Raw genomic sequence first — 27325 nt, forward strand, 5'->3', positions numbered from 1 at the left:
GCACACACACCCACACATTACACACGTATTGAGCTCTATTTATACATGTGTTCAATCTATCTCCTGTGCATTCTCTCAGGTCTGTCATGTTGACAAGCACTGTATGGTAAGCTCGGGGCAATGTTATGACACATATTTCTATTCTTGCTTGCTCACTGCCTACCAGCTATATCTTGAACAGATGATATCAGACATTTGCCGGTTAGGAGAAAACCCAACACTCCACAGCTACTAAAGGTCGACTATGGAAAGCTAACATACATGTTCTAGCACTCAAATATCCCTGGTGTCTGGAATTTGTACACACTAATGACATGCAGAATTCACTGGATATGGTCCAAAAGAGATTAAACACACAGGACTTCAATAAGATGTCTAAAAAGGATTTAAGACACAACTCGTATTGCATACATGCTGTATGTGTTTTAGTATTCTTCTATATTTTAGTGTAGTTATGTATTTTAGTATAGCTGTGTAGTTTAGGATGGTTATACACCACCGTTCATTTTTTGTCCATTAAAATAACATCAAATTGATCAGAAATACAATGTAGACGTTGTTAATATGTTGTAAATGACTATTGTAGCTGGAAACGGGAGGTTGTTTTATGGAAGATCTACATAGGCGTACAGAGGCCCATTATCAGCAACCATGACTCCTGTGTTCCAATGGCACGTTGTGTTAGCTAATTCAAGTTTATAATTTTAAAAGGCAAAACACTAGTCTCAACGTCAACAGTGAAGAAGCGACTCCGGGGTGCTGGCCTCCTAGGCAGAGTCATATCTCAAAGCCATATCTCAGACTGACCAATAAAAAAGAGAAGATTAAGATGGGCAAAAGAACACAGACACCGGACAGAGGAACTCTGCCTAGAAGGCCAGCATCCCGGAGTCGCCTCTTCACTGTTGACGGTGAGACTGGTGTTTGCGGGTACTATTTAATGAAGCTGCCAGTTGAGGACTTGTGAGGTGTCTGATTCTCAAACTAGACACTGTAATGTACTTGTCCTCTTGCTCAATTGTGCACCGGGGCCTCCCACTCCTATTTATATTCTGGTTAGAGGCAGTTTGCACTGTTCTGTGAAGGGAGTATTACACAGCGTTGTACGAGATCTTCAGTTCCTTGGCAATTCCTCGCATGGAATAGTATTCATATCTCAAGACAAGAATAGGCTGATGAGTTTCAGAAGAAAGTGCTTTGTTTCTGGCCACTTTGAGCCTATAATCGAACCCACAAATGCTGATGCTCCAGATAGTCAACTAGTCTAAAGAAGGCAAGTTTTATTGCTTCCTTAATCAGAACAACAGTTTTCAGCTGTGATAACATAATTGCAAAAGGGTTTTCTAATGACCAATTAGATTTTTTTAAGTGATAAACTTGGATTAGCTAACACAACGTGCCATTGGAACACAGAAGTGGTGGTTGCTGATAATGGGCCTCTGTACGCCTATGTAGATATTCCATTAAAAATCTGCCGTTTCCAGCTACAATAGTAATTTACAACATTAACAATGTCTACACTGTATTTCTGATCAATTTGGTGTTATTTTAATGAGCAAAAAAAATGCTTCTCTTTAAAACAAAAGAATTGACATTTCTAAGTGACCCCAAACTTTTGAACGGTAGTGTATATTTTTAGCATAGTTACGTATTTTAGTATAGTTATGTATTTTAGTACAGTTAAATATTTTCGACATGTAAGTCCACGATTTTTCTCATGCAAATATTTTTTAATTGTAAATTGATTAGCTAGCACACTCCAACATCCCACAAAATCATACTAAGACGTATAGTGGATTTGAAGTATGTCACAATGGTAGCCAACCCCCTTCTGTCAAAGGGTCAAATAATCACCCTGTCCATCTCAGAGTGACACGTCTTAGATTGTAACTGTAATCTCCTCCGCAGAGGGCAGGCAGACCACTGGAAGTTAATGGTTAACAGCTTCATGTGATCCTGACCATTGCTCATCCTGATAGAGACTGTACCCCCCTCCACCCACCCTCATTGTCCCCATCCACCCCCCTCTAGGGGACGAGGGGCGATGGTGGGGATCATTTCATCATAATACGCCCCCCAGCCATCGTCCTCAGCAACTGCCACGCTGCGTTACCAAGGCAGCCTCGGAATGCTGAGGACAGGTCCTGCGTGCTAAAGCACAAATAGAGAGAGGAAGGGAGGGACAGAGAGAGAGAGAGACTCTCCCCCCAGGGTGTCCACAACTCCGCTCACGCAGAAATACTTGACATTTGTATGTCTGCGAATCAAATAATCTTTGCTTGGAAATGGAAGAGTTATATAATAGGTATGAGACCTTGAAGTCTAGTGTGGTCTAGTGTGGTCTAGAGCACAGCTCCCCACCAGGGGCCACCACTTTTCACTGGAGCCAGTTCCTCTGCTTTTTGTGAGACAGCGATGTTCGTCCACCCCACGAAGAGGACAAAGAAATCAACCCGACCCTGTAGCCATTGAAAAATGTGTCTTTTCTTCCTGTGTGCTGACCTTTAACAAGCCGGTGGGTGTCAACACACCAAGGACAGGACATACTGAGAGCAAGTAGTATTGGTGCTCCATGTGATATTGGTCTTTTGTCCATTTGAATGATACGGTACACCATTCACTGTGTAACAACAATGGTTGTTTTTGTTGATAAAAAAAACAAAAAACAATTTGAGCTGACAGATGAATGGAAACAAAATTGGTAACAAGACTATGGCTGTGATTCAATCCGATCGCTTTTTGTCGACATTGCGGCTTTTAAAGGCAATGTTTGCAGAGATTGCAATCACAGTGAACACTGCAGAGATCGGCTCTATCGGAAATTACCTTTAAATACCGCATGTTCGACAGCACTCCACAGAATGAATCCCGGCCTATGATGGAGTGAATTGTCAGTAAACATATCATGTCGTGATATCTCATTTTGATATACTGCAGCCCTACTGTATAGTTAATGCAGGAGGAATTTTCAGTTCATGTTCCTATTATAGTCTGCCTGTTCTACAGTATATAATACTGCTCTCTAACCCTATAGAGTACAAACCCAACAAGAAAGCAAACACATGTTAGCTTTCTGCAAACATTAATGTAAATATGCAAATAACCAAAACAGGGGCTTGAATATTGTATGACAACAAACAAGCGGGCCAATCCAGGAAAGAACAAATGCCAAGCGCAACTGTAACGAAGTGCACAGCACATCAATCAGATGGAAGTTGGCCCGGTTTTAGAAATGTAGTTACATTTACATTTCGCAGCCATCTGTAGTACAAAATAACAGAATTTTCTGCATTTCTTCCAATCTATAAATACACAGCAAAGGAGGGGAATAAATACAGCTATAAACAGGCAGAGAAAACTTAAAATGGAAAAAAACAGCAGAGTGAAATCTGAGCACAAATATCTAATGTCTGCAAGTTTTTTTCAGGAAAACTTAATCACTTGGAGTGTCACACCCTGACCATAGTTTGCTTTGTATGTTTCTATGTTTTGGTTGGTCAGGGTGTGATCTGAGTGGGCATTCTATGTTGGATGTCTTGTTTGTCTATTTCTATGTCTGGCCTGATATGGTTCTCAATCAGAGGCAGGTGTTAGTCATTGTCTCTGATTGGGAACCATATTTAGGTAGCCTGGGTGTGTTTGTGGGTGATTGTTCCTGTCTCTGTGTTTTGCACCAGATAGGGCTGTTTTTGGTTTTCAACGTTTATTGTTTTGTAGTGTTCGTGTTTATCTTTTTGTTATTAAACATGAATCAAAGAAACCACGCTGCATTTTGGTCCGCCTTTACTTCACCTAAAGAAAACCGTTACACAACAGGACCAAGCGGCGTGGTAACGGGCAACAGCAGCGAAAAGAGGAATGGAGATGGGAGGACGGTTTGGACGGCAAGAATATGGACTATACTACTTCGGAGGAAATAGACAGGTGGGTGGTTGACCCAGGAGGAGTGCCGGAGCCCGCCTGGGATTCGCTGGAGCAGTGCGAAGAGGGGTATAGAAGAATGGAGTTGGAGAAGCAAGCACGGCGGCGCGGTAGGAAGCCCGAGAGTCAGCCCCAAAAATGTATTGGGGGGAGGCACACAGGAAGTGTGGCGAAGTCAGGTAGGAGACCTGCGCCAACTTCCTGTGCTTACCGGGGGGCTAGAGAGACCGGACAGGCACCGTGTTATGCTGTGAAGCGCACGGTGTCCCCAGTGCGGGTGCATAGCCCGGTGCGGTACATTCCGGCTCCGCGTATCGGCCGGGCTAGAGTGGGCATCGAGCCAAGTGCCATGAAGCCGGCTCTACGCAGCTGGTCTCCAGTGCGTCTCCTTGGGCCGGCTTACATGGCACCAGCCTTGCGCACGGTGTCCCCGGTTCGCCTGCATAGCCCAGTCCGGGCTATTCCACCTCGCCGCACTGGCAGGGCGACCGGGACCATTCAACCGGGTAAGGTTGGGCAGGCTCGGTGCTCAAGAGCTCCAGTGCGCCTGCACGGTCCAGTCTATCCATCACCACCTCCACGCACCAGCCCTCCGGTGGCAGCCCCCCGCACCAGGCTGTCTCTCCGGCTGTTACAGGTGCTCCCACCTGTCCAGCGCTGCCGGAGCCTTCCTCCTCTCCAGCGCTGCCGGAGTCTCCCGCCTCTCCGGCGCTGCCAGAACCCCTCTGCCCAGAGCTGCAGGAGTCCCTCTGCCCGGAGCTGCCGGAGCCCCTCTGCCCGGAGCTGCCGGAGCCCCTCTGCCCGGAGCTGCCGGAGGCGCCGGAGCCCCTCTGCCCGGAGGCGCCGGAGCCCCTCTGCCCGGAGGCGCCGGAGCCCCTCTGCCCGGAGGCGCCAGAGCCCCTCTGCCCAGAGGCGCCAGAGCCGCTCTGCCCAGAGGCGCCAGAGCCCCTCTGTCCCGAGCAGCTGCCCCTCTGTCCCGAGCAGCTGCCCCTCTGTCCCGAGCAGCTGCCCCTCTGTCCCGAGCAGCTGCCCCTCTGTCCCGAGCAGCTGCCCCTCTGTCCCGAGCAGCTGCCCCTCTGTCCCGAGCAGCTGCCCCTCTGTCCCGAGCAGCTGCCCCTCTGTCCCGAGCAGCTGCCCCTCTGTCCCGAGCAGCTGCCCCTCTGTCCCGAGCAGCTGCCCCTCAGTCCAGTGGGGTGATTAAGTAGGGTCGCCGTGGCTAGGAGGCCACGGAAGCGGACTACGGTGAAGTGGGGGCCACGTCCAGCACCAGAGCCACCACCGCGGACAGATGCCCACCCAGACCCTCCCCGATAGGTTCAGGTTTTGCGGCCGGAGTCCGCACCTTGGGGGGGGGGGTACTGTCACACCCTGACCATAGTTTGCTTTGTATGTTTCTATGTTTTGTTTGGTCAGGGTGTGATCTGAGTGGGCATTCTATGTTGGATGTCTTGTTTGTCTATTTCTATGTCTGGCCTGATATGGTTCTCAATCAGAGGCAGGTGTTAGTCATTGTCTCTGATTGGGAACCATATTTAGGTAGCCTGGGTTTCACTGTGTGTTTGTGGGTGATTGTTCCTGTCTCTGTGTTTTGCACCAGATAGGACTGTTTTTGGTTTTCAACGTTTTTTGTTTTGTAGTGTTCGTGTTTATCTTTTTGTTATTAAACATGAATCAAAGAAACCACGCTGCATTTTGGTCCGCCTCTACTTCACCTAAAGAAAACCGTTACATGGAGTTATATACTTCACTTTCACTTTCCTAGGAAATTCCTGTGTAGTGGAAATGATGAAAGCAGTTGAGCTATTACCTCTATGTGGAATTGAGGTCGATTATAATAGGTTTCTATCGCATTGTTTTTTACTGTTGTAAAGAGGTACCAAATCTACTACTAATACTGCTATAACAACTGGGCCATTGTGCATATTGTGTGGCTAAAACATTACTTCTAGAATAGGGCCATTATGCATATTGTGTAGCTACAACATTACTTCTAGAATAGGGCCATTATGCATATTGTGTAGCTAAAACATTACTTCTAGAATAGGGCCATTATGCATATTGTGTAGCTAAAACATTGCTTCTAGAATAGGGCCATTATGCATATTGTGCAATTACTTCTAGAATAGGACCATTTCGCCTATTGTGTAGCTACATCTGCAGGGCATTAACAGGGCCTTATCCTAATCATCAACACCCACCCACCCACTACTTGCACTTTGTCCCTTTATTCAAAGCGATCAGAATTGTATTTAGGTCCTTTGTTGCAAAGATGGAGTGGACAACATTGCTATCCCCCATTCATCTTAGTTAATGAGTTGATACTGTCCACATCATTCCATGCATAAAAGGGAGAGATGTCTTGGAAAGAAATAACAATGATGAGAACTGAACATAACATATCATACCTGTTTCTATGATAATATCGACTGGGTCAAAATGTGCAGAACAAGGATGTGTAGGCCTGGTCTATTTAACAATTTTCACGTAATAGAGAATAAAAAGTGAAAAAACATTTGTGATGAAATAACTTTTGTTTGTAAAAAATCGATGCGCCAATAGACACGTCGCTGCCATTTATAAGCTTCCTGTGAGTTTATACTTTAGCCGTGCAACAATTTGTCACCCCCGCCTTGTGTTTTCAATGCCTTTTGTGGCCCTATCAATAAACCATCCAATGTCACATGCTGGGTCCTGTTATTAACATCTGTCTCTATTGTAATCTCGTAAAGAAATCATTGATAGCTGTCCTCCATATTTCTTTACAATCCCACCACAGACGTATCTCTCCCGGGAGGTAGGGGGGAGAGGGGTAGTGAGAGAGAGGGAGAGAAAGAGAGAGCGAGAGAGAGAGAGGGAGGGAGGGTGGAGAGGGAGGGGGAGAGAGAGGGAGAGATAGAGAGAGAGGGGGGAGATACTCCCCTCTCCACTCTAAATGTTACCGTCCCACCTGAGATAAGAGCAGAATTGAGTTATTGAGCAGGCGGTTTAAGATATAAGCTTTCGCTAAAGGGACACTCAAAAGAGTCACAATGAGAAGAGATTGAATGGTGTTTCATTACTTGTGGGCGATTCCTGTGTTTCCTCTCTGCGTGTCTACAGCAGTGCTTCCATTAACCTGCGAGATCAGGAGCTTGCTATAGTGGAGAATGCAATTATTTTTTAAATATATAATGCAACATGTCTGTTACGGGTACTTCATCATACGATTCATAGAGCTAAACAACGTGAATAGTGATAAATACATTGTATTTGTGAACTCTATTATTTCACTGTTCTAATGTCATGCCATGACTGATGACTACCTAAAGAGTGTCTCCAATATGTACATTGAATTACAGAAGATCTCTCAATAGCGATCCATCTCTTATTCTTAGCTTTGGTTGGGTAACTACTGAGTGCAAAAAACAATAGCAACAGCCTTTCTTTCCATGACATAGGTGACATAGGACCAGGTGAATCCAGGTGAAAGCTATGGTCCCTTATTAATGTCACCACTTAAATCCACTTCAATCAGTGCAGATAAAGGGGAGGAGACAGGTTAAAGAAGGATTTGTAAGCCATGAGACAATTGAGACATGGATTGTGAGGGCGCAGGTAGCCTAGTAGTTAGAGCGTTGGGCCAGTAACCAGAAGGTTGCTGGATTGAATCCCCTAGCTGACAAGGTAAAAATATGTTGTTCTGTCCCTGAGCAAGGCAGTTAACCCACTGTTCCCCGGGCGCCGTGGATGTCGATTAAGGGAGCCCCCCGCACCTCTCTGATTCAGAGGGGTTGGGTTAAATGCAGAAGACACATTTCAGTTGAAGGCATTCAGTTGTACAACTGACTAGGTATTCCCCTTTCTCATTTCCCTGTATGTGTGCCATTCAGAGGATTAATGGGCAAGACAAAACATTTCAGTGCCTTTGAACTTGATATGGTAGTAGGTGCCAGGAGCAACGGTTGAGTGTGTCAAGAACTGCAACGCTGCTAGGTCTTTCACGCTCAACCGTTTCCCGTGTGCATCAAGAATGGTCCACCACCCAAAGGATGTCCAGCCAATTTGACCCAACTGTGGGAAGCATTGGAGTCAACATGGGCCAGAATCCCTGTGGAACGCTTTAAACACCTTGGTGAGTTCATGCCCCAACAAATTGAGGCTGTTCTGAGGTAGAATACATTAGGCATCTTCCCTCATTCAGAATGCTAACATCATTTTCCTGACAGAACAGGCATGGACAACCACTGCCGCTGGGTATCATACACCATTAGTCCACCTACAACAACAGCACCTCCACAAGGCACAACGTAATGACAAGAAGAAAGGGATAGTATTTACAGTGTAAGGAGCTGACAGTAGGTTTTATTGGTTTTGAGGGGAAATGGCCCTGGTTCTACTTATTGCAATGGGCATGGACAAGGGAGAAGTGCTTTGCTTTGTACAACTCCATCGCCAATCACACCCAGCGTGAGATAATAGCGACCATAATACACTGTGTAGCTGCTAATGGAAACAAGGGGAGTTTAAGAGCACAGAAAGAGAGACAAAGGCAGGAGGGAGAGAAACAATTATGATGTGCTTGATTCACCCTTGTCAAGAAAAAACACGGCTCGTTTGAGAATTAAAATAAGGATGAGATGGGGGAGAGCAAGAAGAGCCCGGGGGTGAGAAACAGCACAGCATGGTGGGTAATGGCTTCCGCCATTTTGTGCCTCTGTTAAACATTGAGGTAGTGAGGAGAAGTGTAATCACACATCTTCTGTGCTAACGGGAGATGTCGCGAGTCATCCTTCTCATGATGTCACAACAAATACACACACACACACACACACACACACACACACACCAAGGGTCTACTTAGAGGCAAAGGAAGTCGTGTTGCAATGCTACATGTGACAACCTGTGAGTGTTGAGTCTTAAAGACATTAGCTCACAGTCAAACCGAGTTCACTGTGGTCCTAATATAATATTTGTGACTGTTCATGCAACAGCATTCCAAATGAATGTGTTCGCTTCTTGAGAAATTGTCACAATGTCTATATCGGTAGTTTCTTTGTTACTAATAAAGGCAAAGGACACAAGTTGAACTCATGGAAATTAATGCAGTCTTGTAAACGTGAATAGCAAATGATTGCAAAGGAAAATGTGGAAAAGCACTTAGCTCGTTCCTCTGTCTGTCAACCTGTTGTTATCCAACGATGCGCACAATCTAAAGGATATCTAAGAGAGTAACTGCTCAAAATTCTAAAGTCAACCCAAAAATATATCAAGATATTCACCTATCTGCTATTTCAGTCTTAAAAAGTAACAAAAAAAGTGGAGCTGAATGTTTTTATGATTCAGCTCTAAGTCCATTCTTCTCCCTTGAATCCATGCTGGAACTTCGTCTGACATACAGTAGCTCTCAATGGGGAACAGACTGCTAGGCTAACCTACCTCCATTTCTGCAGTTCCTGTACCTCTTAACAAAACAGTTAAGTTTCACCTTGTTTCACATTGCTGTGAGGACTTTGAGAGCTTGACACAAAACCTCCGAGCACAATGAATAGCACGACTCAACAGTCCACGTCGAAAAGTACCAGACATTTACAAAAATAACCTTGGTTGGTCAAATAATGGGCCTCTTATGGTTAGACTTGTATATCCTCCTGCATATTGCACTGTGACATAACATCATAAGAGACCTGTGCAGAAGAAAAGAGAGTGTAGACTTCCCAATACGCTCACTCAACTGATGTAGTGCTATCCATATTGTTCATTCTATTTCCATGGCTCTTTATCTGGTATGTGTTGTTTACCTGGTATGGCCCCCTTGGGCCATATGCAAGGTGAGCCAGTTCCATAAATAATGTGCAAGTTCCTCTTTCCCAAACAATGAGACACTTACAGTTGACATCTATGCTTGATGTATGCCAAGCAATTCAGCTGTTCCTTCAAACGGAAAGTTCTGCAGCTGTGGATGTGTTTGCTAACATTGTGCATTGGTCTATAAAACTGCAGCATATGCAAGTATCTGCTACAGCATTTCACTGGACAGAAGCAAAATGTCGGCTTGAACTTACTTGTGTGCATTATTAAGAACATTGTAAACTTCTGAAGACGGTGCTAAAACAGAATCCAATAGGAAGACAATAACACCAGGGAATATGTTGTTGAGAGTAGGGCTGTAATGCCTTTAGAATGAAGGCTGTGCGCTGAGCCTGTGGACAGTTTCTCAGTAGGGCAAGACACAGGAGCTGTCCAGGGTCCTGAAAGCAGCTGTCCAGGCTAGAAAGCAGCTCTCTGCTGGGTTCAAAACATCAGACCGAGCCGACAGCTTAACCCGGAGATCAGTAATGTTCAGACAGCTTTCCCCCACTGCTGTACCTTCTTCTGCCAAGGAGAAACCACCTATTGACATAAGTGCAATACACGCCTTTCAGATCTGAATATCTTTCACAAGTTTTCACAATGTAGCCTGCTCATAAACTGAGGTGATCCACATGCTGAAATAATGCAGTTTTTTTTTTACTTGCAAACTGTAACATGGAGAACAGTTTGTCAAAAAGAGATTGACAGTATCTTGTGAATGTCATTGTCAAATAAGCAAAGACCGTAGAGTGAGCCTGTCAAGGTGAGGATATGACATCATGCCGTCATTAACTCGGTTTCCATCCAAATGGCAACATATTTTCATTAGAATATTCTATCTGTGCATTTTTCCTTTAAACAGACTTATTTTGGATAAAAGGCTGTGTGTGCTCAGGCAGTGGACATAAAAATAACTTTACAGAATAAAACATTTTCATTGCATTTTCATCTCACCGAGTGTACAAAACACTAGGAACACCTTCCTAATATTGAGTTGCAGTTCTTGACACAAACCAGTGCACCTGGCACCTACTACCATACCCTGTTCAAATGTACTTAAATATTTTGTCTTGCCCATTCACCCTCAGTGGCACACATACACAATCCATGTCTCAATTGTCTCAAGGCTTAAAAATCATCCTTAACCCGTCTCCTACCCTTCATCTACACTGATTGAAGTGGATTTAACAAGTGACATCAATAAGGGATCATTGCTTTCACCTGGATTCACCTGGTCAGTCTATGTCATGGAAAGAACAATGCTTTGTAGGCTCAGTGTATAGCAAATGTTCCCACTCTGGTCTTGGTACGTGTGGTACAGTATAGCCAATAGCTGGCAGATACAGTGCTAACTACATGTTGAAAATATTATGGACGAAAAAGGAAGATTCTTTTTACTTGTCAAACAGCAGCCAAGCACCGATCATCATGTCACCGGAACAAGACCCTGGACATTTATTGGATAGGAACATCATCACCATGCACTTCCACCATCCAGTGAAGTTAATCAGAACTTTTTAAATATGTAGCCTAATAAACTGCATGTTTCCCTGAGTTGGAGGATCACGCAACACACAGTATCAGCATGTGACTCCGAGTTTACTTCGATATGATGGTTATTATATCAATGTTTTCACATAAAGGCGTTTCCACCGTCCATTATTCATTGTACCGACACATATCACACCATGCCAAACAAGCAAATTCTCTGTCGCCTAGGCTTGGGAGGTACACCGTATATACCGTACAGCAAGGTATTTGGAAAAAGCCACGGGATGGTTTTTCCATACTGTAAATACCGTTAAAACGATTTATTTTACTTTTTCAATACATTTTAATATTTGTGTCTACATTTTAAGTTAAAACCTGCAGTCAACTTGTGTGATACGTTAGGAGATAAAGCAGATTGCGTTCTTCATTTCACCCGTCACGTTATTTTACATTATGAAGCTTACCGTAGTTCCCCAGAACAGTTGAGCCAGTCATGTGTTTGTTTGTAAACAGCACAACGGTAGAAAGCAGGAGCAGGTGAGTCCAGCTGTGTATATACAGAGGTTGCGTTTTATATTGAAACACCAGCCTCAAAGTCTCAACGTTAACAGTGAAGAGGCGACTCTGGGATGCTGGCCTTCTAGGCAGAGTTCCTCTGTCCAGTGTCTGTGTTCTTTTGCCCATCTTTTATTTTTATTGGGCAGTCTGAGATATGGCTATTTCTTTGTAACTCTGCCTAGAAGGTCAGCATCCCGGAGTCGCCTCTTCACTGTTGACGTTGAGACTGGTGCTTTGCGGGTACTATTCAATGAAGCTGCCAGTTTAGGATTTGTGAGGAATCTGTTTCTCAAACTAGACACTCTAATGTACTTGTCCTCTTACTCAGTTGTGCACCGGGGCCTCCCATTCCTATTTATATTCTGGTTACAGCCAGTTTGCACTGTTCTGTGAAGGGAGTAGTAGCACACAGCGTTGTTCGAAATCTTCAGTTTCTTGGCAATTTCTTGCATGGAATAGCCTTCATTACTCAGAACAAGAATAGACTGACGAGTTTCAGAAGATTTGTTTCTGGCCATTTTGAGCCTATAATTGAACCCACAAATGCTGATGCTCCACATAGTCAACTATGTATTGCTTCTTTAAGCAGAACAACAGTTTTCAGCTGTGATAACATAATTGCAAAAGGGTTTTCTAATAACCAATTAGCCTTTAAAAATTATAAACTTGGATTAGCTAAAACAACGTGCCATTGTAACACAGGAGTGATGGTTGCTGATAATGGGCCTTTGTACGCCTATGTACATATTTCATAACAGATCTGCCATTTCCAGCTAAAATAGTCATTTACAACATTAACAAATGTCTACACTGTATTTCTGATCAATTTGAATGGGAGTGTATATATAACTTTATGAGCTTGATTGCCTGTTTTTGAAATTTGCTTACATTCGCCTTGTGCTAATTAGCATATTTAGCTAGCAACCTCCATGGAAATTCAATATTTCTTGTGCTAATTTTGTTAGCATTCTGGTAATGGGCATTTTAGCATTTTTTTGGGGACACACCCTTGTGTACTAAGCTGATAATGCCCTAAATCCCGGGATGAGCAAAGAATGGTATGACAAAATCTGGATACCGCCCAACCTTACTGTCGACAGTTATAAAATTGTACGGCATGTCCTGTTTCCATCAGTGACTTTTTTAATGCGTCAGGTAATTCACCTGTATGAAACGCTTGGAAGGAAACCTGGTTAATGTACATAAACATTTGCATGGTCTCAAGTCCCAGTAGTAACCATCATACTATGTGTCTCTTTAGGCAAGACTTTGTGATAGGATTTAAATATCCTGTGAATGCCCCCAGAAGGCATGCCATTCCATACTGTTTCATCGTTTTCCTCCCACTCTGAAATCATATATGTACAGTATTTAATTTCACTCAGTATGAACAAAAAGATGTTCAGTTCTCTCAGTCCTTCACCTCTAAAGGCATATCATAATGCATGTAGCCTAATATGCTAAATTGATTTCCCCCGCTTCAATATACATATCTACTGTTCCTATTTACAGTGTTTTGCCTCCTGTGTTTCAAGTTTGGATTCTGTGTGTCAAATTAATCTGAAAGCCACTGACTTCTATTTTCAGTTGCACTGTTTATGCCAGAGGCAACATTATATAAAAAAAGGAAAATCTCAAGAGGGATTTAACGTAAAAAGAAGACGGGAAAAAACACACTCCTAAATAGATTTAAAAGCATTGATGTAATAGGCTCAGAAGCAAATCCTTGAATAGATCACTATGCCAGTGTTATTAAAATGCCATATTCAACCACTGAAAAAGCCCTGAGACATGGGAAGTGCATGAGACCACACAGATAATCAGTGCCACTGAAACTACAAAAAGAGGTCATCTCAATTCTCCGTGGTAGGAAATAGACTTGGCATGGGGGCGTCATTTTGGACCACTGGTTCCCCATTCTCCAACCTCTACAGTGTTATGAGCACTGGTTCTCTGCAACCCGGTAGTAGTAATCATTTTTATAGCCCTTACTTAATTAAAACGTCAGAGCAATATGCGGCCGAGTTCACCAAATTAAAAATATATTAAGATGGCAGATGTGGCCTTAATGGCTTAATCCAGCCTTTATATTGGTTCCAATAAAGCATAGCCACAGTCCAATATTGTTCAATACTTGCTATCTTCAACAGAATCTGCCATAGCAACACTTTAGCTCAATATTTTAACAAAAACACAGACAACAACTTTAACACATGCGCATAATGACATGGCAGACACTGTCTGTTTCCTTCTCTTCCTTCCAATTGAAATGTAACCCTGAGTAGGAATGTAGTACAACTAAATTAGGGGGACCCAATTTCAAGCGGGACCACTCCACTGATAAGCTGTAAGAGTGATCTGAGAGAGCACTCAGGGTTCTACTGCTACATTATGACAATATTAGACTTAAAACAGACGAAAGTGGAGAGAGTAGAAATCAGATGGGCAGAAAGAGAGAGAAGAAAATAAGTCTAATTGTGTTATGCCTCACGGCGATGAAGGGTTTCAGAGAACAACATTTTCTTGGGTGGGAAAACTCCAGAGAACTCAGAACCCTGTTTGGAATTCTGTTGTGCCCATGCAACACATGGGCACATGCAACACAGGGTTAGCATTTGAAACTGAGCATTTAAGCATGTTGGCTTGACACGGTTGACACCTCCGTGTAATCATATGTCATGTACTGTATGCCCTTTTGGAGGAAAATTGCCTCAAAGGAGTGGTAAAGAGGATAAGGTCAAAGATCAAATGAAGTAAACTCAATTTTCAAAAGAAGGTGGGGGTGAACCGTGTACTGTATCTATTCCAGTTCTAACTAGTCAGTCAGTCCAAGTCAACCAGAACCATTAACATTACTTTAAGATTTAGTGACTCCCCATCCCGCATGAGGGAGCGTAATCATCGACTGAAACTAATTAGCATAACGCAACGGACATAAATACTCCTAGAAAATATTCCTATCCATGAAAATCACAAGTGAAATATATTGAGACACGGCGTAGCCTTTTGTTAATCACCCTGTCATCTCAGATTTTCAAAATATGCTTTACAGCCAAAGCTAGACAAGCATTTGTGTAAGTTTATCAATAGCCTAGCATAGCATTTTGTCCAGCTAGCAGCAGGTAACTTGGTCACGGAAATCAGAAAAGCAATCAAATTAAATAGCTCAGTTTGTTCTTCACGTTTGGCTGAGAAATCGCCCAGAAATTGCAGTCACAAAAATGGTGAAAAATATTCAAAATTGGCAAACGTTGTTTATAATCAATCCTCAAGTTGTTTTTCAAATATCTATTCGATAATATATCCATCAGGTGGAATAATGGCTACCTCTGTATTTTACGTAAGAATCACTTTGGGAGCATCAGGTGACCACTTGCCGCTTACGGGTATTCTTCAACATAAATGCGTAAAACTACTTCACAATGCTGTAGACACCTTGGGGAATACGGAGAAAAAGTAATCTGGTTGATAGCCCATTCACTGCTCAATAGGGATTTGATACCAGCAACCCTCCGGTTGCCAGCTCACTTCCCAGGATTCTAACTGGCAACCCTCTGGTTGCTGCCTCACCTCTCTTAGCCTCAAGGCTACCTGCTGCCCATAACCATATTACCCATGTAATGCCCCACATATAATCCGTTTGTTGACAAGGAAATCCCCTGACCCATCAAAAAATAACATGTGTTGGAAAATTTACAGTAAATATGAGTACATTCATTTTTTTATTTTTTAAGAAAAACATTTCCTTACCTGGCAAGGCCTCTTATAGTAGATGTCCATACAGTGTGACTGAAGAGTAGTTGAGCAGTCCTTAAAAATCCCCAGTGCCAACGGAATTCACAGGTCACTTATTCCAAGATTCCAATGTCTGCAATGAAAAAAAGAGAACAAACGTAATCAGAGATACAGTGGGAGTTTTCTGTTGATAGCACAGGTCTGAGCAGTAACAAGCCCAACCAACCAAGATAAACATCCTTGAAGACTGTCAGCCCAAGGAAGACAGAGGAAGGCCGCTAAGTCGAAGAAGGAAAAGACCTCTGACATATGCAGAGTATCTTCCTTAAACGCTTGAGCAGCTTGATTATTTTTCTGCCAAAAACGGCAGCCGAGGGACGCTTCATTAAATCCTAATTTCTTGACCGACCAACTGGCCAAGGAAAGGGTTTAATGAAAGAAGATCCTGATTTAACTCTTAACTGTATGTTTTGGCTACTAATGCAAGTGTCATGGGAGGGGAAAGGATGCATTCATTAACATATATGATTATTCATATCAATCCATTTTATTTTATTCGACCCAGGATGCTATAGCTCTTCCTAATGAAGGGGAGGAGACTCAGTTTACTTGAATCAATGGTGGAGTTCCTTTAACATGGCTAAACTCCGCCCACCCAGGGCACCGGGCCATGTTAAAAGGAATTCCATCATTCAGTGAGAAATACTTAATAAGACAGTTACAGTATGATGACATCAACTTACATTGTGAGCACAACTACCATGCATTACATTCATATGAAATTCACTGTAATTTTAGAATAATGAAAATCAATGATGTTGCTTTTATCAGTCCTAGGTGTAGATAAACCTGATAACAGATAAGAAATGTGATAAGTAATACAATGAATTGAACACCTTGTGAGTGAGATGGGTTTGCTCCCAGAGGACAAGAACTGATACTGTATGTTATTATGATTGAGGAAAATCACACTTCCTACTATCAAGTCATCTAGGTATCCACTTAATAACACTCTCAACAATGGAGAAACTGCATAAAGGTGGAGGAATTCAGATATGATGTCATTGTTTCAGCACAACCCACAAAGCTTTAACACTACGGCACGCAACATGGTTCAATAATAAATCGGCACAATTGACTTTTGAGTAATGGAGAGCAAAGTTTGCTGCTAATGTTTGCTAACCTAACTATGCTATCGCTAGTCCCATAAAACATGATGTTTTCTAAAGTGAAGAACAAATGTTTATGCATAGTCTAGATAACATTTTGTATTGGCCAAGAAAACGTATTGTTTTGCAACCAAGTTAAGTATTTTGCCAACTATTTTTCATAATTGTTCTGCATCTGTATATTTAAGCTATAAGACATGAGGGGTTATGGTATATGGCCAATATACCACGGGTAAGGGCTGTTCGTATGTATGACGCAACACGGAGCGCCTGGATTACAGCCCTTACCTGTGGTATATTGGCCATATACCACAAACCTTAGAGGTGCATTATTGCTATTATAAACTGGTTACCAATGTAAGTAAAGCTGCAAAAAAACATGTTTTGTCATACCCGTGGTAGATGGTCTGATTTTCCACGGCTTTCAGACAATCAGCATTCAAGGCTAAACCACACCGTTTATAATTTGTAAATATAACTCTGGATCCAATCTTCTCCTTCACCTGTGCTGAAAGCCACCTGATCTACTATCTTAACTAGTGCTGCTCAACACCACCTAAATAACTTGCTCGGTCTTCTCTCAACAGTGTCTTTGTCATGTTTAGTTCTGGTACTGATTTGCACACATCGATCTGTATACTGGTATTAAAGATACAGAAATTAAGTCTCTCCTTGTGCAGGCTGAAAGTGGATGGCTGTTGGTCATCCAGGAAACACACAATAAGTGCCCAATGTGGCAATCTATGATAGCAGTGTAGGAACTCAACTTCGTGGAGGCTTCGAGCGGAAAGCTTTTCCTTGTAATCTCCGAATTGGTCAGCAGACCAAATCTCCAAAATGGACACGTTAAAGTTCTGGTAGAACTTTTTAAACTGAGCTTGATGAAGCAGAAAGGCATTTGACTGGGACATAAGCCTACAATATCCTGTCCAAATTATTAGACAAAAGAGGAAAAGGCCTGTCTGCACAACACAATTATACAGTTCCCGGAATTTCAGAGCATGAGTGTGAAGTGTTTTCCCCCTGTTGTTTTCAGCATGTCAAAATACGAGCCTTTTTATAGCTTAGTTCACCTGAGCACTGACAATGTTCTCGAAAAACAAACAAACAAATCTTATTTTATTTAAAATGAAAACTGAGACTGCCCATCCAACAAGTACAGTCAGTGGGCGTTGACGAACCAACAAATGTTCAATGCCTTATAAATGCTCACGAACGTTGCCGTTTTCTGACGGCAGCCCACCCACAGATTGGAATAATCCGCCGTTGAAGGATTTGGAAGACTGGAGTCGTGGAGGGATTACGAAGCGGAAAATGAGTGCAGCCTAATTGGAGCAAAGACTTAATGAGAGTCCCTTGAGGACTGTAATCAGTGGCAGAGGAATGGCCCAGGTAGGGAGAGAGCATGGTCAAAGAGATTAGGCTTTCCAAATGATAATAGCAGGGTTTTTCGATTCCATGCCTGAGCCTGACGGGGAGGTTGTTAAGAAAACTGAAGAAGGGTGTCTCTGGTGTCCCTCATCACTTGCTTTATTTTGAGGCTAAGAAAGGTCATTTCAGGAGAGGTGCTTCAGTTGAACGGAGCATAAGTGGCAACAACATAATACCGATTCATGTAAAACAGATGTATAAAGGTGAAAAAAAAAAAAAAGTATATTTTGTCAATGGGGACGAGATTAATAAAGGATAGCTAGAATACATAAGAATCTGTTCCAGGTAGGTAGAAATGCTGACCCTCTGAAAATGCTCTACAAATTAAACTACATTAGCTTCCTTTGTAGATGTATGCTATTGGATTACGTTTTCTTCAAGCGTTAGATCTTGTCAGGCATTCAGATGGACTTTAAGTTACTTTTGGTTTGGCTTCAGCTGTTTCTCTTCCTGGCAATACTTTAGTGTGAACACTTTGCTGACTATGTCATTTAGATCAACACCAGGTGGTTAAACGTGATCATTATGTGTGTACCACACACACACACACACACACACACACACACACACACACACACACACACACACACACACACACACACACACACACACACACACACGCACACACACACACACACACAGGCACACACACACGCACACACACACGCACACGCATGCACACACACAAGCACGCTTTAGGTGTTGTTTTGTCGACAAAATATCACCTAGTCTACAGAGTCATCACTCAATGTTTACTCTCTTTCATAGTCAGATTTCAATGCCTACGTTGAGGAATCATCCGTTGACCAACCAGCATTTTCTGTCAGATGAATGCCTGAAAATCCTGTATTAGTCTTTCTGCATGCCATTGAGAAATTGTAATTTCCCATCTGGATTCTCATTTGTTTACCAAATAGTTGGTTTTAGTATGTGTCCTGATTGAGTTAGTAGCATTTTATTGAGCAGTTTCACCTTTGTGCAGTCTCAACTCACGTCTCTGCACAATAACCATAAAACTCCACTTGTGTCTGTCCCCATATCTGTACATCAACACTTAACCTGGTAGGATTTACTGTGTTACTTTGCATTCTGCTTCAATAATAATTTCACAATCAGTTTGTCCCAGACAAGGCTTGCACAAATTGCACCGAATGTGGATCTAGCGTTCATCTGACGATCGTTCAGCACACTTTGTTTTAGGGACCACCTGCTGTACACAACATTTGTCACGCAATTCTACATGTAAAATCGGTGCGCACTCAGGTTGAGGTGCTATTGTACTCTCGGCCAGCAAACGTTATAGGTATGTCTGAGCTCTAAGAGAAACGTATGCCTCTTAATCTTTGCAGTCCACTGCAATCCTCACTCAAGCCCCTCTGGCTTGGTCACCATTGTGATTCCATTATGTGGCGACAGACTGAAGCAAGTCTGAGCTTGTGCATTCAATTCAACTTGATGACACATATATGCCGAAGGAGGTTTTAGGCTCAGCTGCATTGATCCACAGCTGAATTCGATTACACGCACACTGAGGACCATTAACAGCAATAATTTCTTCTTCTGTTTCAATGTGATGTCCAATTACATTGCATTAGCCAGAAGTTAGCCATCTAGATTAGCACTAACCATCAACATTTGATAGTTACGATACTTAGACTAGAGTTAACCAGGACATACAATTACTTTTGTGTACAACCAGCTGGGGCAAACTGCCATTGTACCACATGCAATTAATTGCTGCCTCTGAACTAGAGCAACAATAGTGGCTTTTGACGTCAGCAGATATGTATCAGCAGATATATTCTACATCACATTTTTATCAATCTAAATATCTCTCTCATCGTTGATTTCAATGGGGTGAATGGGGCCACTAATGTCAAGGACAAAATGTTTATATACTTCTACAGATAAACCATCATCTATAACAATGAGTCTGTGATTTTATCCAAGCAAATTTTCAAGGTGATGCAACACATTTCAGTCATCAAGAGAATAGATAAACAGGGAGGTACCCTAGGTAGAATTTGCTGGATACAAAGACATCATTAATTGTCTTTGAGAGTGAGTGAAGCACTGAGTGCAGAGAAAACATTGTCAGTAGGCATCAGTACATAGCCTAGGAATGTTTCCTTCTCTTCCAAAAAGGCAAACAGAGGTCAGTATTCATATTGTGAAAACTTCAGGATTAAAGTGATGTTCAAGAGAACAAATTGATATGTAAACGACGAGGATGAAACAAACAAGGGGAACTTAAGCCTGGAGGCACAGTCAGTAAAGAACAGCAAGTCAAAAAACGGACGCAGACAGACGGAAAGAAGTGGGATGAAATTTGAATGCAAATGTACCTGCTGGGGCCCTAGACAAATACATAAATTTTCCAGATAAAAAGAACGCATGAAAAAAAAATGGTTGTGGGGGTACACAGCAGTACATTTTTTTAAAGAGAACCTTTTTTAGAAGATATAAAAGACGGATGGATGAAATGGGAGAACACTGCTTGTGCCTTTGGCCTATGTTGAGAGTCGTTGCTGAGAGCTTGGTGAATAAGACCCAGTAATGCCACGTGAACGCGCTTCCTACACAAAGGTTTATTGCATTAGTGCTCAGAGCGGCACTGTGTGTGAGTCAGACTCCGACAGTGGGACTGGCTTCATTAGACAAATCTTACACAATGGGCAGGGAAAAGGCCAAGACAGGCTCCCTCAGGAGACAAAGTGCTCTTTTCCATCTGCAGCATTGTCAAACTTAAACTGTGACATCTGTCCCAATTGAAGTGCTACTGCAGCTGATGTTAAGGAGAAGGAGTGTTAAGTCAGAAATTATCCGAACAGTTATCTGTTATTGTTTTGAAGATGGTGGGCCTTAGGGAATCACTGCTAGTCATTTCTAAATTAATAGGTCCCTCAGAGACATGCAGAATATATAGTCAATGGCATCATTTCTACCATTCACACACCATCCTCCATACAGTGCCACCACACATGCTACCTTGCCGTCTCAAAGATAGCTCAGGTCAAAAGTAACTGCCTCCCTATGGGACAGTATTCCAGAACATGGTCACAGAATGGTATTCTGGAAGAGACCTGTAGGTCAGGTTCTGCCTGAATCCCAAATGTCAAGGGTCGTGTAGGGTCTGTTATAAAGACTGTTATAAAGACACCTCTACTAACCTTTAACCAGAGAAGATCAGCAGCTTGATTTACTAGAGGGAGGGGCACATACATACATGACAAGTGCTAAAATACATTATAACCGCATCATAATGCATTATCATTATCAGGTTTTAACTAAAGTGTTACCAGAAAGCTTTGCACACACAGACAAGCAGACACTTCTTAAAATAGACTCGTACGCCAGTGTATGCACACACACACACACACACACACACACACACACACACACACACACACACACACACACACACACACACACACACACACACACACACACACACACACACACACACAAGCACAATTAGCTAAGGAAGGTGATTTACACTCAGTGGCCTAAACAGCTCACACCCAGATGACAAGAGAGCGTGTGGCCTTCTCTGATGTGATAACACACCACCAAATCTGTATTTAATTGGGAGGATTTCTCCCCACAAGAGCCTGACGGAAAGACAACAGCGAGCAAATAATAAAGCTTCAATGAGATCCAAGAAAAAGTAGGGGAAACAAAAATAAACCAACAAGACAACAGATGTCTGAGACAGACACAAGAAGACTAAACATGTAATCCTCCACATCCTGTTCAACTGATCAGCTTCCTGTGCACAGCACCTGGCACATTCCTCTAATTTGTTGGCTCCAAATGTTAAGCAGAATTATGTCCGACACATACTTCAAGCCAAACGACAGTAAAAATGGTCGGCCGCCAGGTATCGTGAGGGATTGCTTCACGATTAAAAAGGAGCACGGGAAAACTGCAGTCTCCTGGGGTATGTCTCTATAAGTTTGGCACATCTAGCCACTGGGATTTTTAGCCATTCTTCATGGCAAAACTGATCCAGCTCCTTCTAGTTGGATGGGTTCGCTGGTGTACAGCAATCTTTAAGTCATACCATAGATTCTCAATTGGATTGAGGTCTGGGCGTTGACTAGGCCATTCCAAGACATTTTATATGTCCCAAGCCACTCGAGTGTTGCTTTAGCAGTATGCTTAGGGTCATTGTCCTGCTGGAAGGTGAACCTCCGTCCCAGTTTCAAATCTCTGGAAGACTGAAACAGGTTAACCTCAAGAACTTCCCTGTATTTAGCGCCATCCATCATTCATTAAATTCTGACCAGTTTCCCAGTCCCTGCAGATGAAAAACATCCCAACAGAATGATGCTGCCACCACCATGCTTCACTGTGGGGATGGTATTCTCGGGATGATGAGAGGTGATGGGTTTGCGCCAGACATAGCATTTTCCTTGGTGGCCAAAAAATACATTTTAGTCTCATCTGACCAGAGTACCTTCTTTGGTAAGTTTGGGGAGTCTCCCACATGCCTTTTGGCGAGTACCACATTTTTTTCTGGCCACTCTTCTGTAAAGCCCAGCTCTGTGGAGTGTACGGCTTAAAGTGGTCCTATGGACAGATACTCCAATCTCCGCTGTGGAGCTTTGCAGCTCCTTCAGGGTTATCTTTGGTCGCTTTGTTGCCTCTGATTAATGCCCTTCTTGCCTGGTCCGTGAGTTTTGGTGGGCGGCCCTCTCTTGGCAGGTTTGTTGTGGTGCCATACTCTTTCCATTTTTTAATAATGGATTTAATGGTGCTCTGTCGGATGTTCAAAGTTCCGGATATTTCTTTATAACCAAACCCCGATCTGTACTTCTCCACAACTTTGTCCCTGACATGTTTGGAGAGCTCCTTGGTCTTCATGGTGCCGCTTGCTTGGTGGTGCCCCTTGCTTAGTGGTGTTGCAGACTCTGGGGCCTTTCAGAACAGGTGTATACAGTATATACTGAGATCATGTGGCACTTAGATTGCACACAGGTGGACTTTAGTTAAGTAATTATATAACTTCTGAAGGTAATTGGTTGCACCAGATCTTATTTAGGGGGTTCATAGCAAAGGGGGTGAATACATATGTACGCACAACTTTCCCTTTTGTTATTATAATTTTTTTTTTAAACGAGTAATTTTTTTCAGTTAACTTCACCAATTTGAACTATTCTGTGTGTCCATTACATGATATCCAAATAAAAATCCATTTAAATTACAGGTGGTAATGCAACAAAATAGGAAAAATGGCAAGGGGGATGAATACTTTTGCAAGGCACTTTATATTTCAATTGCCTGGTCTCTTTTACCTTCAAGCTCATTAGTTGTGGAGAGATACACTGCATGTAAATGGTTTGTGTTGAGAATGCTTATCCTCTCATTTTAGGTTAGGTATAGAGATGAGAGAGAAAGAAAGAATGATACAAGCTCTACTGTATGTGCAGGCTGAGAAAGTATAGTCACTTCAAAAAGTACATATCAGGGTCGAAGTGACCAAGTTGAAAACATGCTTCAGTGGAGGCAATTTGAAAGTGGACGTCAAACAAAACCCAGTGGGAGGAAAAATCATATTTACCTGACAGTCAGCATCTGCTGGGCTCAATTCTTGTTGGCACTGTTATTTACATGGTATAAGAGAAGATTAGCTCATTCCATTTGCATAGCTTACCTGAGGCAAGGCTATGTTTATTTTGTACTATATACTGGGTGTTTACGACTGATATTCAAATCAAGGGTCCTTTGGAGACTGAGTAAATTACTCTAAGATAAAAGCATGTCAAGAGTATGTCGACTACATTTCCTGCATCTATAACCACTCCAAGACAAGTGAAACACAATAATCAATTCTGCCTCGGTGATATTAATATATTGACTTATTCACCTGTACTCTTATAATCGACCTTTATTTCTGAAAAACTACATTAATCCGCTTGTTGGTATGCTTGTGTGTCCTGCAGCATTTTCCATCAACTCGAACAAGTGTTGGAAAAATGTAATTTCATGGGTGACGAAAAAGCTAATTGGACACTGGCCCATGCATTTGAATTATGTAATTTTCCCAAAATTAATATTTCTTGATTTGTCTCGGCGATATAAGCTCTATGCAAATACCCTGCCCTATGATGGTGTGTGCCCTTTTAAAGTGACATCAAAGTGACTACGCCTAATTAACCAGAAATGGACATTTAGCCTATGGTTGTCACATAATATAAAATGTACACACACTGTACATTTCTGTCTAATAAAATTTTAGTCAAAAAATTTAAGATTGAACCAGTGTACTAGGCTATAGCTGTGACCAATGGTCATGGACACATGACAATACCCTTTGAGAGGGTTGAGCTAAACAACACTGAGTTTCCTCCTAGACTAAAAAGCATTTCAAATGGAGGTCCTCTATTGAACTGGTCAAGTGCAAAGTGCCACCCAAAGACCAATGCACATCCATGCCATGTCAGAGCAGATGAATGGTGCCATTTTGACACATATATTGATTGACTTGTTAATGGATAATTCTGATTGGCCGGTTGTATGCTTCTCAGCCTCAGAAGGCGGGGTGTCGGTCTATTCGGCCAGGCCCCAACTTGTAGTAAAGGGCTGCCTTGTGTGTGCTTTATGGTACTGATGAGTTATTCATTATAATTTTCTTCATGATAAAGGCCAAAACTGTCCAAGTGTCTGTCTGCTCTGCCCATCTGTGACCCATAAAACAAACACCACATGCATGTCTTTTTTCACATTGCATCTCTCCGTACAGAACTCTTCTCGTTTGCACAGTGTTCTGCCCTAAGGCCTCCCTTGTTCTATTATTTTATTCAAGATGTTGAATAGCTATTTTACAGAGCCTGAATGAAAATGATTCATGCCCATTGAATTAAGTTTTATTTCTGTCCAAACAACAGTAAGAGGCACAACTTGGTCACGCAGAAAAACTCACAACGAGGTCATTAAACCCAAATTATTCATTCATTTCTGTGTTTCCAATTACTGAATTACAGAGGAAAATAAACCAAAACACAGACTTTTGCTGCATGATAAGAAATGATGAGATGGAGGATGGAGAGAAAGATGAAACACCTTAACTTCAAATAACTGAAATGACTCACAAACACTCACACTCCTAAATTCAACAATATCAAGAGATGTGGATTTCTAATAATGTGTTAATCCTGAATTAGTGGCCTCAGCTGTCGAGGAAAATGGCCCAATCAAAACATCTCAGCTTTAACATTCATCTTCACAATCTCCTGCATGTTACTGGAAAATGTCAGCTGTTATCTGCATTCTTTTCATTTGATTTCTCTCTCTGTTTCCGTTGGAATGTTGACAGGCTTCCATTTAGCCATTCTCTCACTCTGCTCACCTTGTTGCTGTTGACAGTAACTGACCGAACTTTGGAGAGTCATAAAGTCATATGTTTGCCTTAAAAGACTCATATCTTCATCTAAACCTCTATCAAACAACTATACCTATCAACCTGAAAGCAAAGTGTATAACATTTGGCTGATAGGATAAAAGGAAAAGCTTCATTTAGGAGCTCAAGAACCAAATATTATCCACATTTACATCCGCATACACCTGAAATACTTCCTGCTCCTGCTAAACACTAGTGTTGTACTCAAACCACATCTGGCCAGTGGTAACTAAAACATGACTACATTTCAGTGAATTAAAAAGTTAGGGAAATATTCTGGGGGTCAGATTGTACTTTGTGCTGTCTGACTGGTCACAGACGCATATGGTTTACCCACGAGCAGTAGCTCCATAAATTAATGCTAACAATCAGAGTTGCCCTGTGGCCAGATCTCTAGCACGCAACTTTGTACTCAGATGGCATGCAGGCCTAGTTAACATTGGGCACAGCTGAAATTATAACTGCTGTAATTGGATACAAATACAATTTATATTACTTTCAATAATAAATGTAACATGCCTAACCCTTTCCAAAATGTGTAACCGACAAATACCAATGACTTTCATTATGCAGAAGATGATTAATTGCTACTATAGTAATGTTGTTTTGATTCAATACTTTAACCGCTTGTTTTGTACACTCAACCTTTACACCCTGTGACCAAAACACAAAGCCCTAGTATCTGCTAGGTCTCCACTCCAACATTGCACCCTCTACAGTGACAAGTGTTGACGTGACATCCGACATGCAAATGGAGCACTTACAGAACATCTACGCAAGGTCAATGTTTTTGTTCCTCTCTACGTCTCTCTCTCTTTGCATAACCGTCAGTAAATGGAGCCGTTGTAAACCTGTCTGTCTGTGTATCTCGCATAGGCCAACCGAGCCAGCTCAGTCGAAATGAGGCAGCCGGTGAGTGAGTGGCTCGGTCCCCTTGACTCTCCATCAACTGTTTATCAGCGAGCCCCTGTGTCACACTGATTTGTGTGGAAGGCCGTGGGAGGAGGCAGGTTGGAGAATAGAGAGAGCCGCCTGCGTTTCGTGAAGCCCGGGCCCTCACTAATGGTGCACAGCACAGGACCATTTCCCATCTTGGGAAACCGTGGGTGGACGTTGATTTCCCTTACTTCTTTTCTCATTTGTCAGAGGATATCCGGATTTATAGGTGTTACCGTGAGCCTCTAAAGTTGAAACGTATCATTTGGCCTTATATTTTGTCCCCGGTGTTTCTTCATCTTCCCCATCTCTTCATGCCTCAATGTTGAGTTGGGATCTGTGTCCCCAGTGAGTAAATCTGGTTGCAGTGAAGTCGGGCTGACGTCTTTTGTCACGTCTAATGCATTTTTAAACTAGAATGAGGTCATTATGACGTCCGATGCCACATTTTATCTGGAAGGTCTATCTTGGAGGTCTATGCCTATTGAACCACTCAGGTGACCACTCATTTTACAATTAGGCTACACATCAATCAGGGGTTGATATCACTTGGCTGTATAACACATCAATCAGGGGTTGATATCTCTTGACTGTATAACACATCAATCAGAGGTTGATATCTCTTGGCTGTATAACACATCAATCAGGGGTTGATATCTCTTGGCTGTATAACACATCAATCAGGGGTTGATATCTCTTGGCTGTATAAAACATCAATCAGGGGTTGATATCTCTTGACTGTATAACACATCAACCAGGGGTTGATATCTCTTGACTGTATAACACATCAATCAGGGGTTGATATCTCTTGGCTGTATAACACATCAATCAGGGGTTGATATCTCTTGGCTGT

At 42.4% G+C, this 27325-nt stretch overlaps 1 protein-coding gene across 2 annotated transcripts in view; it reads right to left on the reverse strand.

Annotated features, from left to right (window-relative positions):
• Positions 1-27325, reverse strand: part of LOC109864448 (leucine-rich repeat and immunoglobulin-like domain-containing nogo receptor-interacting protein 2) — a 317575-nt gene that overhangs the window by 189195 nt on the left and 101055 nt on the right. For both annotated transcript variants that reach the window (XM_020452240.2, XM_031798668.1), the window contains exon 3: positions 15550-15667. The gene's annotated coding sequence lies outside the window, so the exon portion shown is untranslated. The remainder of the gene's footprint in view (positions 1-15549; positions 15668-27325) is intronic.

Source organism: Oncorhynchus kisutch, linkage group LG19 (assembly GCF_002021735.2).
Source record: "Oncorhynchus kisutch isolate 150728-3 linkage group LG19, Okis_V2, whole genome shotgun sequence".
Classification (NCBI taxonomy): Eukaryota; Metazoa; Chordata; class Actinopteri; order Salmoniformes; family Salmonidae; genus Oncorhynchus; species Oncorhynchus kisutch.